The 11,160-nt window shown below is 60.7% G+C and overlaps 1 protein-coding gene across 1 annotated transcript in view; it reads right to left on the bottom strand.

The window, feature by feature from the left end:
• Positions 1-7,712, bottom strand: part of ATP2B4 (ATPase plasma membrane Ca2+ transporting 4) — a 43,135-nt gene extending 35,423 nt beyond the window's left edge. The window contains exon 1 of the mRNA XM_026864136.1: positions 7,693-7,712. The gene's annotated coding sequence lies outside the window, so the exon portion shown is untranslated. The remainder of the gene's footprint in view (positions 1-7,692) is intronic.
• Between the last annotated feature and the right edge of the window lie 3,448 nt (positions 7,713-11,160).

Here is an 11,160-nt window from a genome sequence, read left to right as displayed (position 1 = left end):
GGGGGGGGGGGGGAGCTGAGAGCTCTGCCTCAAGGGACGGGTGCTCTCTGCTCCAAAGACCTCACGAGGGGTTCCTGGGGCAGAGGCGCAGCTGGAGGACACTGGCACTTTGGCAGGAGCTGAGCCCAACCCAGCTCGCCCGCAGCCCTCGCTGCCAGCCCAGCACGGTGCCACTCGGGGGAGAGGCAGGGATGCTCCAGGCAGCCCAACCATTCAGCCATCCCCATTGGATGGGGCAGCCCATGGGCACAGGGTGCAGATGCTCTCCGATGGGAACAGAACTTGGCTCCCCACACATCCCTTCACCTTATGCAGATGGGGAAACTGAGGCAGCAACACACCTAAGCACAGCATCAACCCTCTCCCAGCCCCCGAGCAGGGAGGAGATCCCAGCAGTCCTGACTCCCACCTTTCTATTCAGGAAGCGAAGGAACAGCTTAGCTTAAAATAAAGTAAAAACCAGCAGGCAAGAACCGACCTACAGAGCACAAAGGAGTCTCACAAGCAAAACAACACCCAGAGAACGAGAGAGCTATCGGCCAGGACATACGGGTGCAGCCATGATATTTTTAGACGTATTACACAGGGACAGGGGATTCCTACCCTGAAGATCCCCGGGGGCTTAAAATAGGTCCCGTCACTTCCTCCCAGCAGCGGCTGGGAGAAGCATCTGCTTGTTCTGAAAGCCAGGAAAGGCTGAGCCCCTGGGTGTCGGGGAGCTGTGGGGCACCCCGAGAGCAGGGAGATATCTGGGTGAGCACAGCACTAACGTCCTCCACTGGGGCACCGCAATGAGCTGCTCCCTCCTGCCTCGCTCCGTGAAGAGAAAAGCCCGTGCAAAAAACAAAATAGCAGCGATAATAAAAAAAACCCCAAAACACCCACCCCTCTTGTTCACAGCAAGGGAAACTGAGGCAGGGGAAGCAGAGCTTGCTTGACACCACAGGGTATGTCAGTGGCTTGCTGGGTTGCACGGCCTGCCCGGTGAGCAGGGGGTCCCCCAAAGAAGGGGTGCACTGTTGGGGAACCCCAGCAAATCCACCCACCCCGCAGCAGCCCCCTGGAGTGGGCTGGGACAGCGGGAGGGATGACCCAGTGCTCAGATCCTGACCCCAAGGCTGGCAGCAGCCCTGGGGGCAGAAACACCCCTCCTGCCACCCTCAGCGTGCGGACAAGGGGATGGGTGCCCTGGGGTCCAGCACCCACAGCCCTCGACTGTCCCAGCTCGGAGGGCTCCTGCTCAGATCCTGTCCTGGCCGGCTGGTGTGTTGGGCACCCAGTAAACCCCTCCAGTCCCAGCTCGTACATATCCCTCACGCCAGACCACGCCGGTGGCAAATCCGTATTTTTCCATTTAGGAGTCCAAGCAGAGAGGGGATTTTCCAGGCGAAGGAGGAGAGTAAAGCAACAAGGCAAGGAGGGCCTGTGAGCCCCCTCCCTGCCTCAAAGGGTTAAAAAAATACAGCCGGCAAAAGTGTGTCTGCGATAGGAAAAACACACGCGCTCCCAGGGAGAGCGCGCCGGCTGCTCCCGTTTCCCTTCCCGACATGCCCCGCTCCTGGGAAAGTGTAGGCTGTTTTCCATATATAACTGCAAACTGTTCCATGCAGTAAGAAGTCTAATTAAAGGGAGGGAGGGAGAGAGAGCGGGAGAGACGCCGAAGACCGAAAGGCAATATTTATACGAGGGAAGAAAGCTCGCATGCCGGGCACCAAATTAGACCCTTGCAGAGCAAAGCCCGTGATATCATCGGGAGATCAAATCTGGGCAGAGCAGCAGCTTTGCAGAAGAGGCAAATCAGAGTCTGGAAAATATGTACCAATAAATAAGAGGAGAGAGCCAGATGGGCCAGGAGAGCACGGGGAGGGGCAGGGGAAGGAAAAGCTAATCGGAGCCAGTTGCTGGGCTGAGGCTGTGCTGCGGGAGGGTGCACATAGAGCCCCAGCCCCCCGCGAGCCTCCTGGGGTCCCCGCTCCCCGTCCCCCACGCGTCCTGCTGCGGGAGAACCAGTTATTGAAGTAAATAGCAGGAATCTGCTTGAGAAATAAAGATGAAAGTAAAGCCGTAGACGCCAGAGCAGGGCTGGGGGACATGAAATGTCAGGGAGGAGAGTGACACGCTGGCACAACGCGGGAGCTGCCGAGGCGGTGGGGAGAGGCTGCAGGCGAAGGGGCACCCACCCGTGCAGCACCCAGTCCTCCCCCCGCTTAGACACGCCAGCCCTGGTGCGTCCCACCACCCCGATGCTTTGGGGGAACCCCCTTCCTCAGCACCCCCAACCCAGCCAGGGCAGGAGGGGTGAAGGTGGGGGGGGGGAAATACGCACCTGATCTGCTCTTCAAAGCCTCTTTGTCAGAGCTGCACCTCCCACAAGTGCCAGCCACAGCCCCAAGGTAATCCACAGCCAGCTAACGCATTCCCAGCGTCATTAGGTCCTCAGCCTACACTAGGTGTCAATGCATTTTAAAACCGTTAACGTACTTTTAATTAAGCGCCGATATATTCCAAAGTCGCCCTACCTAGGCTGAGCCCTGGCCAGAGGCTGGCTTAGTGCCCAGGGCTCACTGCACGGCTCAGTGCTGACACCACCCTCCCCGCCATCCTCAGGGGTGCAACGTGCTCCGCTCCCAACAGGGCTTGGGGACCATCTCCTGCGCGCCCCAAACCCGGACCCGAGCCGGCGCTGCCGCCCCAATGCCGTGGGGGGATCACCACTGCTGCCACCGCCCCGGCCCCACCTCCACGCACACCCCCCCACACCCATGCGCCCGGGGCGCCCAGCACCGTCCTGACCTGCCATCCTGTTTATGCAGCGTCTGGAACCCCACGCGCTCCCTCCCTCTGCGCTTCGGGCAACGCCCCAGAGGCTCCCAGCTGCACCAGTAACCCAGAGAAACTGGGATCTCCCTTTCCTCAAGTGCCAGCATGAAGCCTCTTGGGGAGGCTCCCACCTCCCACATCCCTCCAGGTGCGATGCCAACCCCGAACCCAGGCTTTGCCACCACACTCATCCTTTGTGCCCATAAATCGCACCTCACAGAGCTGGGGGGAAGGCAGCCTGCAGGCTATCCCCCTCCCCAAAAACAAACAAACAAACAAAACCCTGCAATGACACCAAGGGGCCCAAGCTTGGGTTGAGCTCTACTCCAAGCAGAGACATGACAAGATGCGCTGGGGACGAGGACACGTGGCACTGGGGGAGCCTGGCAGCCCCGCCACAGCCAGCAAACCCCCCGCGCTAGCACAGAGCCAGCCCCAAAGCCCTGCGGCCTCTGCCCAGCCTCCAAGCAAGAGGAACACGCCAGCCCCGCATGGCACGGCCCCGGGGTCACCCGAGGTGACTGCCGGCCACCAGCCACTTCGTACTGGCTGGACCTGGAGGCGCAGGAGCTGTGGGAGGCTTTATAACAGTCCCTGCCTATCACCGGCATTTATACAGGTGGGTTTCTAAGCACCAGCGCTAATCTGGGGATAATAGCAGCTTTAGCAGCAATAGGGCAGAGATTACTGCCGCAATCCGGGTGTTAGGGGCGTTTCGTTGGCAGTAAGCAGCGCAGCAGGCAGGCAGACTGAGCAAGACGATCCACGGGGAATAAAGCGAGCGGCCGGCATCTCAACCCAGCTCCTGGCAGCTCCCCAGTGACACCCGAGCCCAGTGCCGGGCTGGTACTGGGGCTACGGGAGGCAAGACAGACTGCCTGCCATGATCCTGCTTGCTGCCTAGCCGGGAGAACACAGGGGTTTTGTGTGGACAGGATTCCCCCTCCTCCTCCTCTTCCTCCTGCCCCAGGCGTCATAGCCAGGATCGCTGGGCACGCTGTAATTCCCTCTGCTCCCACGGCTCTGGCTCCTCTTCTCTGCCCCCACATCTCCCCGGCTGCCCCACGCACACAGATGGTCCTTCCTCATCCTCTCCCTCAGCCTTCGGCACCACCCTCCGACCCCAGGCAGGGTCAGGGCAGGTGTTTTTGCTCTCCACATAACAAGAACAGCCAGAACGCAAAAAACAAGCCTCGCTGCCACAGAAGTCTGCTTGGTTTGGGGTCCCCCAGCACCATTCGGGGTCCCCCAGCACCACCTGAGCTGCCCAGGGAGCACTCTGGAGGGGAGGCAGCCAGGCAGGGTCCTGGAGCGAGGAGGCTGAGATTTGGGGAAGCTCCTCCTCTCTCCGCCTGCTTTTCTGGGTCCCTTCTTGGCGATGCTCTACCCAAACCCATCACCTCGAGCGAGGATGGAGCTCAGCGAGGTCTCAGGGGCTGAGAAGCAACGAGGCCAGTCTGCACAGGCAGCTGCATCCGGGGGAGCAGGACGAGGAAGGGAGGATCTCTCATTGTCCTTTCCAAAGGGAAAAGGGACAGTCCTCTAAATGGAAGTGCCAGGCAGGGCAGGAAACACCTCCAGCCTCCTCGCTCCAGGCTGCATCTGCCCGCGGAGAGCGGAGGACACCTGCACACAGCACCAGTCCCCCCGGTGCTGCAGAAGCACCATCTGCAACATCTTGCAAGGATTTGATGCATTTCACGTTCAACTGCAGGAGCGAGAAGATCCCCCGGCTGCTGCCCTGCAGAGAAACACCCAGATGCTGCGGGGAAGGGAGAGGAGGAAGAAGGGCCATTCCTGCCCCGGGTAAAGGCGAGGTGGGATGCCCGTGATGGTGCTCAGCAAGGTGAGACCAGGCACGCAGATGAGCACGGCTGCAGATGGTAGGCACGGATGGGGAGAGATGGGAAGAGGGGGAAAACAACGCTAAGAAGGGAAGCAATGAAGAAGGAGCTGAAAGGCAGCAGGTCAGGAGTTAGCACAGCAGAATTCAGCGGTGGATACAGAGCTGGAGCACGCTGCGGAAGGATTCTGGCTCACCAGAACCTGGCCTGTGGCTGCACCCAGGGGATGAGCATCTGCTGGGTACCAGGGCAGCCTCCTCTCCATCGCCCCTGGCTGAGCCTCCCCCCAAAACAGGCACCTAACAAAGCAACATCTCAGCACCCTGACTCATGGCTCCAGCCTCCTCCCCCAGCAGGCAAAGCAGCCGTCTCCTCCGGGAGCCGCAATCGTCTGCGTTTGGCACCCAGCACACGCCGAGTAATTCAAGCCGCCCCTGGGAAGAGCAGCCCCGTGGATTTAATACTCCGCAGAGCAGACGGGCGTTTGCAAGGCCGGCTCCCAGGGACGCAGCGTATCCCTGGGGATGCTGAAGCAGGTAGCGGGATGAGGTTATACAGCTGGTTTTTCCTCCACGGGGAGGTGAACGGGTCTTGGCTGCTTGCTTTCTCCTTCCCCCAGGAGATCTCCTGCTCACTCAGGAAACACCCTCAGGTGCCCCGCAGCTCTCCGGGGAGGAAACGCTGCCCAGACAGAGTCAGCTGGTTTGGTCCTTCCCTTTGTTTTTGGACAGTCCATTCGGGGTCAGCTTTTAAGAGCAGTTCGTCACATGGGAAATAACACCACTTCAGGCCTCCTCCCTCGAATAAACCTCAAAAGACATCATTTAGGCAAGCTTAATTTGGACAACTAAAAATAGCCGGCACTAGTCACACTGGAAAATGCAGGCTGTGGAGCTTCACACTTTTACAGCTCGAGCCAGGACACGGGGGTTTCTGGCTACGGGAGGAGTGTGTCCCCCCCAGTCCCAGCTCCACAGACGCGTCCCTGGGTGATGAGCACAGCCCTGCTCCCACGGGGGAACGGGTGGGCACAGCGGGACCCTTCAGGGCCCCATTCCTGGGTCCACCAGCACCCTGCACTGCTGCTCCAATGAAAGTTTTGGGTCGCCACACTTTCCTAAGGAGGATGCTGTGACTCACAGCCACGTCTGCACCAGGACACCCAGGAAAGATCAGCCGCTCTTTCAGCTTCTCCACAGCCAAGCCAAGTTTCTGGACCCGGCTCCCTGCGGCTGATGCGCCCCCACTTCCCCCAGCATCCCCAGGCAAACGCAGTCAGGCCTCTCTGCCAGCTCTGCCCGCACACGGGATAAATCCCCTGCACTGAGTAATGCGTAGGGGCGGGTTGTTATTACAGCTTTCCTCCTGTTCTGTAGCAGCGGGGCTGTCACAAGCGATGCGACCCTCACGAGGCACAATTCAAGCCTTGCTACAGCCTGGCAGCCCATCGCACCGGCAGCTCGGGCTCCTCAACCACCACCACCAGCCCAGCATCACCAAACAGCCTCCTCTGGCAGCGCCGCAAATCCAGCCTGCCCTCATTTCCCTGCAAGCCCCTTCCTTGCACCAATCTCTCCCGTCTTGCACCAATCTCTCCGTGCTCTAGAGGCAGGAATAATATTTAACTCAGGTTCACGCTGGAGCACGAGCTCCCTCCCAGCCTGGGTCACCCCCAGGCTGTCTCCATCACAGAGGCCACACTGGATCCGTGCTCACAGCCACGTGCCCACGGGAGAGCCCAGCGCCGGCAGAAAGCCCCTCTGGAGCGGGTGGCACCGGGCGGGGAAGCTCGGCACCGCGGCACTGCCAGCTGCAGCGATACGGCACGGCACGGTTTTGTATGCGGCCGGCGTACGGGACCAACGGGCTGAGCTCTGAGCCTCACGCAGCAAACGAGACACCCTGCCCTGAATTTCACAGCCAGCAGATCACGCCCGGAACCATCCTCCCTCCCTTGGGGTACGGCCTGTGCAGAGCCGACAAGAAGGTGGGGGCTTCAGCCCTGGCAGAAAGGAGATGAGACGGGAGGATGCTCGAGGACCGAGCCATCTTCTCGCTCGTCCTCGTGTCCCTTCGCTGCCTGCGACAGCCTGCGAGATGGCACGAGCAAGAAAGCAGCTTCCCCGTTCTCTAGTTAAAAAGCATCCATGCAGCCCGAGATCTGCCTGCAGCAGCCAAGTGCTCGAGCAACCTGGAGTTACTTTTAAGTAGCTGGTGAGAAGGTGGGAAGAGAGATGAAGAGCTGGAGCGCGGCGATGCCACGGCACTAAGCCCCTGGGAGGGCTGAAGCAGAGAGAGACGAAGCATCAGCATTTCTGAGCAGGAACAAAGGGCGAGAAGAGAAAAGCTGAGGGCACGCCATGGGGCTGGCGGGGGAGATTGGCACCTCCCGGGCAAGCAAAGGGGTGGAGAAGGGACAGTAAAGCTCTCGCTGCCGCAGCAGGGTCCTTAATTAGCATCTTGGGAAACCGTGCTGAAAATCAGACACCTTCTGTCCGAAATCTGAGCCCGGACCTGAAAATCTGATCACTGGATCTGATGCTCAAAGAGCAAAGGTCACGCCAAGTGCCCGGCAGGCCCCGCAACCACGGTGCAGGGCTGAGCTCCCCCCCGGTCCCCTCCGGCCTGGCTTCACCCCCAGCCCTCTCAGCGGGAGCAGAGGCAGCAGCACCGTGAGGGCCAGCAGCTTATTTTTAGCCTGGGGAAAGCAGGAACCCACGAGCAGCCCTCCCAGCTCTTGCCCTTGGCATGGGGCTCGCTGCTTTTACTGCTGCCACTGCTGAAGCGAGTGCCTCAGGCCTCAGCCCAGCCTGCCACCCCCCAGGCTCTGCAGCGCTGGATTCGGCCCCCGGCTGGCATCACCGACCAGCCCAATCCCTCCCCCTGCACGAATCCTTCCTCGGTCCAGGGAGGAGGAGGAGGATGCTGGGATCAGCCCAGGAGCTGGCGGTTGCCGCGGCCCCATGGCAGACTGATCCAGCTTATTTACGGCTCCTTAACGGACCGTGGCGAGTGAGGCAGGGCTGACCTTTCCGTGCCCGAGACAAAGAGGAGATGTCAGCAGTGGCGGCGGTGAAAGACTCGCAGGATCGGCGGTGCAGAGCCCTCCCCTGCCAGCCGGGACGGAGCAGGAGGCCAGACCCACGCAGGGGGCTCGGGAGCAGGCAGCCGGCCGCGGCCACGGGAAGCGAAGCGCGCTGGGATCCCAGCCTGGGAAAAGGAGGGATCGGATTCCTCCCTCCCCGTCCCCGCCGGACAAACTCTTCCGGGTAGGGACTCCTACGCGCTGTGCTCTGCCCAGGCACACCAGCAGTTCGCTGCTCCCCGCCAGACCCCAGCTGCTTTATCGGGGCAAAATATGGGGATATGGCATAAAATAAAAAGAGGGGTGGATGGAGACTTGGCCCCAGCACCCCAGCAGCATTCGGCTCCTTTGGCTGTCAGCGCCTCGGCTCAGCCCAGCTGCCGACTCATCCCTGCCATGGAAGCGTAGAAGCAAAAGTTTCCCCGTCAGCATAAAACACGGACAACTGGCCAAACCTTCGACTTGGCTTCTGCCACCCTGGCACAGAGTCCCCGCAGCGAGGACCCGCCGTGTCCCAGCTCGGGTGCCCGCGATGGGTGGGGGGATGCAGGGGTCCGGCCCCCTCCCTGCGTTAGGGGAGAGGTGTGTCCCCACAGGCTCACCACAGCCCCCCGTGCTGCGGGGAGGGAAGGGTTTGCCCAGACCAAGAGCTCTCCTGAGCCAGCCCTTGGCACTGCCAGCCAGGATGATCCTTCCCATGCCCCTTCCCTTGTTCCAAAGCGAGTCAGCCGCAGGATTTTGGCAGAGGACCTGGTGGCACAGCCGCACGGTGCCCCCTCCCCAGCCTGCCCCTCCTCTCCCCAGTCTGTACAGTGTCTAGGACTGGATGCCACAATGCAGAATCCCAGTGAGCCAGCCCAGGAGCACGCAGCATCCCACCTCACGCCCACACCAGGGTCCCCACGTCCCTCTCCATCTGCCAGGGCAGCCACAGCCTGTCCTCGCTTGCGAGAGCGGGGCCAGCCCCTCGCTTCGCGGCCGAGGGGGTGAAGACAGAGGGATGCTTCTGGCCAGGACTCCCATGGCCCCGATTCCTGACCTCCCAGGGACACGTTGCTGTGCATCAGCTTCCCACGGGTAAATCCGAGACCCCTCCCAGAAGCTCACAAATGCAGGAGAACACTGAACTCATCTGTTACTCACAGAGAGCTCTCCCAGGATCTAAGTTGCTTAATTAGTGCTTTAAAAGAGTCACCATCCAGGTGGGTGACACACCAGCGGGTTGTCATATGCTCCGCACGTCTCAAGCATTTGCTTTCTTCCTTTCTCTATCCAGAGTTAGCTCGCGCTTTTTTTTTTTTCCCCCTCTCCTTTCCTTTTTCTAATGAACAAATAGAGGGGCAGGTTTTATAAGTCCATGGAAACTCTATTATCCCTCTGCATTAAAGCCAAAAGCAACTAATTAAAACATCAAAGTCAGATGTTTCATTAGTTTGGCCTCAGAAAATGCTGGCAAGAGGTGGCAGCGAACGTGGCTCCCACAATTGGCTGCATTGAGGGACCCCAAGGCTGGATCCGCACCCTAAAACACAGTCCCTGTCCCAGTGTCACTGGGAAAACCCAGCAGGGAGCTCTGGGCTGGCCACCACTGGACAGAGAGGGACAGGGGTGCAGCACCCTCTCTCCATCAAGGCTCCTTTCCCCCAGGAGCATCTCATCACCACAGGACGGGTCCTTAATCCCTCCCAGGGACAGCACAAGGGTGAGAGAAGAGGCTCAAACTCCCAGCTCACCCAGACCCATTTATTTCCTCTTCCCCACACTGGCTCTCCGCTTGTCCTATAGAAGGGACATCGCTGCCTCCAGCCATCCCGACCAGGAGGGCTCCAGGCAGCCAACAGGCATCAGCCAGCATCCCTCACCCTGCCTGGATCCGCTCCCAGAAGTCCCCAGCAAGACACAGAAGTTGGGGAACACCAAGGAGGTGGCATCTCTTTACGCCGCAGCGGCCACCTCCCCATCTGAGGATCTGCATCCCATCGCCATGGTCGCACACCGAGCATCGTCGCATCCCTCCCCACGCCTGGTCCCGACCGCAGCGAGCACAGCTCCTCCATAACTGCACCCGGAGCAAAGCCGGGTCCCCACCCCAAGGCTTGCTGGGGGTTTAACCCAGGTTTTTCTCCAGCTCCCAGAGAGCAGCAGTGATTTGCCGAGCGCAGCACAGCCTTCCCGGCGGGGAGGGGCCCTGGGCAAGGAGGAAACTGGAGCAGCAGCCAGCCTTTCCCCGGGCCCTGCCGTGGGGAGCAGCAGATACGGGGAGCAGCAGCAAAAAGGCGTCGGGAGCGAGTCCCTGCTGCAGAGCTGCTGCTCAGCGCCGGGCTCCTTGCGCCCCCCAAACCCCCCGCGGGCTCCTTCCAGCGCTGCTGCAACAGGCGTGTGCGACCACTGCGGGCAAACTCCGCTCGTGGCCTAGCAGGGGGGCAAAAGGAAAAAAAAAAAGGAAGAAATAAAAAACAACCCAAGAGAGGAGCAAGGAGCGTGCAGGGAACCCGCAGCCCTTGTGAGGTGCAGGCAGGGAAGCAGCAGGCTCATCCCCCAGCGCAAGGCAGCCAGGGAAGGCCTGGGGGAAGAGGGGGAACTCCAGGCACAGCTCCACCCCGGCGCTTTCTACTGCAAAACAATAGCGGAGAGGAGCAGCAGTCCCTCCCTGCTCTTACTCACCCTGCCCGAGGACCTGTGTCACCCTACGGCTCACCCCTCCCTGCCCCATCCTCTGCCCGGGGGGGGGGGGTTCCAGCACGGCAGGTCCCCACTCCAGGGGATGGTGACACCAACGGCAAGGAGAGATCCTCCACACACTGAGCTGCGGACCCAGGGCACGCCAGCAGGCACCGGGAATTCCCTCCGTCACCATCTCAACCGAATTAAAAAAAAAAAAAAAAAAAAAAAAAAAAAAAAAAAAAAAAAAAAAAAAAAAGAAGAAAAAACCCAACCCACCACCCAACAACACCCTTCGCCCTTTCAAGCCTCTACCTGCAGCGCTGGCACCACCGCCCCAGCCAGCTCCTCTCCCTCGTGGAAGGAGCCAAAGGCCTGGCGGAGGATCCTGCGTGTCCCCTCGCCCGAGGCCACCCAGGGCAGCACCCACGGCCCCGCCACGGGTGAGAGACGGCACCTGCACCCCAAGGCTCTGGGCAGCGGGAGGCGTGGGGAAGCTCTGGGTGCTCCCCTCGCACCGCAGCATCTTCCCGGCACTGGCGGGCACCCGGGGGCACAAAACCCAGACCCCCGAGTCAACCGCTCCGACCGGGCTTTGGGGACATCAGAGGGCACTGGGGGTTTGGGAGGCGTCCGAGACCACCCAGCTCCATCCATTCCACCCGGGAGACACCCCCCCCCTTTCTGCTACTCGGGGACAGGGGCACCTGCAGCCACCCCTGACCCTGTCACCCAAGGCCAAGCCATCCC

This window comes from Athene cunicularia (genome assembly GCF_003259725.1).
Source record: "Athene cunicularia isolate RWA chromosome 26 unlocalized genomic scaffold, athCun1 chr26_part1, whole genome shotgun sequence".
Lineage (NCBI taxonomy): Eukaryota > Metazoa > Chordata > Aves > Strigiformes > Strigidae > Athene > Athene cunicularia.
This window is presented reverse-complemented; position numbering and strand designations above follow the sequence as displayed.